A 4,724-nucleotide genomic window follows, 5' to 3' on the forward strand; every position below is an offset into this window, starting at 1 on the left:
TGGTGCTGGTCTAACTGGATGTCTGCATGTAGAAAAATGTAAAAAGACCCGTATTTATCACCATGCACAAAACTCAAGTCCATGTGCCTCAAAAACCTTGATTTAAAACCAGACACTCTAAACCTATTAGAAGTAAAATGAGGAATTGTCTGAATCTCATTAACATAGGAGACATCTCTAGAAAAGAACACCGATGACACAGGCTCTGAGACCAACAATTAATAAATTGGATCTCATGAAAGAGAGAAGCTTGTGTAACTCAAAAGACACTGTCAATAAAACAAAATGGCCTCTTTCACCATCCGCCAAGGGAGGAGCAGCCTTACCAGGCCTCAGAGGAGGACAATGCAGCCAGTCCTGATGAGACCTGATAAACTAGGGTCAGATGGTAGGAGAGGAGGACCTCACCTATCAGTGGGCTTAGAGAGGGTCATGGGATGAGATGAAGAAGGGAAGGTAGGATCTGGCAGGAATCAAAGAGGGGGCTACAGCTAGAATACAAATTGAACAAACGGTAATTAATATAAAAACGAAAAAGAAAAATCTTTTTAAAAGCCTACAGATTGGGAAAATATCTTTACCATTACGTTCTAGTCTGCCATATTTCCTGTGCTCTTACAAGAAAAGGTATAATTCTACCAGTTGGCCAATATAAACCTAAGTAAATACAAAACAACAAAAACTCAAAAGAAACAACACGAATGTACTTAAGAAATACCCCCTGCAATGATTTTTGTTGTGTACGTCTTTGATTTGCCTAAGTGGCCAGATTTGCATAGGGTCAGAACCTGAAAGAAATGTAGGCCTGATGCTGATGGAGTTTATGGAATGCATAAGCCTAAGCTGTGTATACGTTAGCAAGATCTATTTCTGGCTGGCTCCTTTCGGAACCATAGCTAGATCTTAGAAGCACACTATATTAAAGAGCTTTTAGCTTTTTTTTTTTTTTTTCCCTTTTCTAATCTCTAAGAATGTAGAGTGATTTCTCACTAGGAAGGTATGTTCATATGAAATCTAGCATATTAAAACCACATACAGTTCAAAGACATGTTGAATATGAAACTAAAATTAATATTAATAGTCAAATGAGAAGCAGGTTTGGAAAGTACCATGGTTAAAATTAAGCAAGAAATTAGGGTAAGGCAACCTTCCCCTATGTTGAGGAATGTGGCCTAAACTCAGTTACTGTGTATACCACTGAATCTGAAGCCTTCAGGAACACAACAGTATTAAAACAATAAACTGTGGCAATCAGGAGACACTGGAAATGTTTAAAAACTGGAATATGGAAACCAGTTCATTAGTAAGAAAATATCCTTGTCAATACTTCTATAAATATTTATTAACAGATTTAAGCATTTCATAAAAATCACAGCCTGCACGTTTTCTATTAAACCTATAGCTAATATAACACCATATAGACAGACAGATAGGTAGTTAGATATATAGAAAGATACTTTATAAATTACAAGTTAAATTTCTTATTTCAACAGATATTACTGTATATTTTCACTACTATAATTTAAAAGTGAATGGATAAGAATGCATATTTTTTGTAGGGTGTGGTGTTTTCATAACACAGTAAAAATATTCACGTTTCATTAGCATTAAAATATAAACAATTCTAGTCAAGATTTCACAATAAAAGAACTTAGGATCACTTCTAAGCAAGCAAACACTTGTAGTCATTAATCTCTGGCAAACTGGAAGGACAGAAATTACCATGCCTCAAAATATACTTCATTTATCCAGATGCCCATCTATTCTCCATCAGATAGGCTCAGCAGGGTTGCTTTAATCCTCTATTTGAATGCAGATTACTAGATGTCAGATTTAGAATATCTCTGGGATGCTAATTTTCTCTATTTAAATATCATTTTACCTTCTGAAGTCATCTTATAATTTTACAACTCCCTTGGTTGAAAGTTTCTTTATCCTGACCTTGAAAGCAGTTCCTTAAATAAACAACCTAAAGGTGGGCACAAAATCTGTGATTTGAAATTAGCCATTGTGTGTGTGTGTGTGTGTGTGTACATAAAAAGATTTTGAAGCATAATACTTCTTATTTTAAAATATTTGGGTTCTTGAATAGATAAATAATCAAAATAACAAAAACAACAACAACAAATCTCATAATTTCTTCTGCAGCTGGCTTTGGCAGCTTGCCATTCAAAGACTTTCCTTCCCTGTAATTTTGCAAGGCAATAACTGAAATTACTTTTAGAAACAAACGCTTATTATTAAAGGTAGAGTTTTTGCTAGTCCATTCTGCCACAGAACTGCTTGAATAAAAGTGGTATACTTAGTCATGAGAAGGAAGTAGTTAGTGAAAGTACATACAGAAGTGGAAAGAAGTCACAGTACCTACACCCTTAAATTGAGAGTGTGTTTGTTTCAGGTATGGGTCTGAGTCCCAGGATACCTACCAAAATGTTAAGGTTTTTGATTCCTAGAGTGAAGAATTGGACCAGGGACAAATGGTTAGGAATAGAAACACAGAGAGTTTACTGAGAAAGAGAAAACACGCTTAAGAATGAGAAGAGGCTGTAGAACCCAAAAAAATCCAAAGGATCAAAGAGTACATGATAGTTAGAGGTCATCTACAAAGTACTCATTTTTTTCTACTTATTCATTTATTTATTATTTTTACAATTTATTCATTTTGTATCATTATTGTAGTTCCCTCCCTCATCTCCACCAGGTCCCATCCTCCCTCCCTCATCCCCCTCATCCCCCTCATCCCCCTCATCCCCCTCATCCCCCTCATCCCCCTCATCCCCTTTCCCTAGTCAACTGAAAGGGGGAGCTCTCCTTCTCTGCCATCTGTCCCTTGTTTATCAAGTTTCATCAGGACTGCATTGATTCGCTTCCTCTGTGGCCTGGCAAGGCGACATCATCAGGGACAAGTGATCAAAGAGTAGGCAACCAAGTTCATGACAGAGGCAGCCCCTGCTCCCCTTGCTCGAGACCCCACATAGATATTGAGCTGCCTTGGGGTTCATGTGAGCATATTCTTTTCTGTGTATGAGACTGACTGGGATTCACCTCTGGTCACTCGTTACAGACAGGCTTCTTACACATACTAATCTTGATTATTCTTTCCTGTCTTTGCTCTCCTGTCACAGTATCAGATGCCTTATATTCATTTACTATGTTTAACGGCCTCCTGGATTAGATCTAGTACTACTTTTCCAATATGAGATATTACAAACAAGAGTGTAATGTATTTTGGAAATTAGTCAATATAATTATGGTTAATAGAAATCCATCAGGGTCATTATAGGCAGTAAATATATATATATATACATATATATATATATATATTTCTCTATTTAAATATCATTTTACCTTCTGATAAGATATACATATATATATATATATATATATGATTTCATATGTACTTATTGAGCACTATGTGACAGACACACTAGCATCTATCATTTCTTAAGATACAACACAATCTTGCACATTGGGTGATCTTATTTTGCTCTGAGTACACAAAGATTAAAACTAAGTAACTTTTCTAAGATTGTAGAAAGTAAAACTGTGGACTAGAACATCAGAGCTGTTCTGAACACACTTGAATCATATAAGGAATCTAGAATAGTTTTGAAAGGAAGATATGAGAGATCACTGCAACAAATAGGAAGATGGCATGACTTGTTTTTTTTTTATCTCTGAAGATTTTATTATTAGCATTATTAGTATTATTATTTAAAATTTATTCACTTTGTTTCCCAGTTGTAGGCCCTCTGTCATCTCCTCCCAGTCCTACCCTCCCTCCCTCTTCCTCCCCTATTCCCTCTTCCCTAGTCCACTGATAGGGGAAGACCTCCTCCCCTACTGTCTGACCCTAACCTATCAGTTTCCATCATATCTTAATGTTTACTTTTCACCATGCTCAGATTTGCACAAGCGAATGCACCTGTCCCGCCCCTCCCAAATCTCATTCATTAATATTTCTGTTTCCAGCTGATGGTACCATTAAACAGAGAGTGGGTGGGAGAGTTCACGCTTCTTCAGCAGTTATCGCCGTGAAGAATTCACACTGGATTGTCCATTAGGAGGCTGGTCCAGGTTGGAGCAACAGAGAAACAGAAGAAATAGGCCAGTGAGTATGCAGTCTCTTACATCTTCTCCCTCTAGGTATTGTATCTTTCCTTCATCCCTCTCACTTAACTTATTGATCACCTCGAGGTAAGTAGCAGCCTCCTCTGATACATGCTTTCCTCCATGTAATTCTATCTCACTTCAATCTATCAACAACAGGGTCAATTATACTCTAACATTTCTAATATCTCTGAAACTATGAGGCAAAATAAATAAATTTCCGTTCCTTTAAATTGTTTATCTCAGGTAGTTTGTCTGAGTGAAAAAGATTTAATACATTCATTTTTGTGAGAAATCATCAATTGTACCAAGAAATTAATATTTAATTATGGAAGTTCTGACAGGAATCGGAATATTGGCATTTTCTGTGATGAACTCACAAACATGTGGAAATCTCAATCCCAATACTTCTGACTGTGACCACATTAGGAAACAAGGTCTTTTAGGTATGATCAGAATGAGATGAAGTCATGCTTTCTCCACTAAAGTGTATAATAATTCAGCATAACTGATGCCCTTTTGACTGACTCTGGTAAGGAAGTATTTGGGCAATCCTGAGAATTTTGGAGAAAACTGAGGAAGAAACGGCTCAAAAACCCACAAAAGGAACTAAC

Source organism: Psammomys obesus, unplaced genomic scaffold (assembly GCF_907164565.1).
Source record: "Psammomys obesus unplaced genomic scaffold, mPsaObe1.curated_primary_1811, whole genome shotgun sequence".
NCBI classification, from domain to species: Eukaryota; Metazoa; Chordata; class Mammalia; order Rodentia; family Muridae; genus Psammomys; species Psammomys obesus.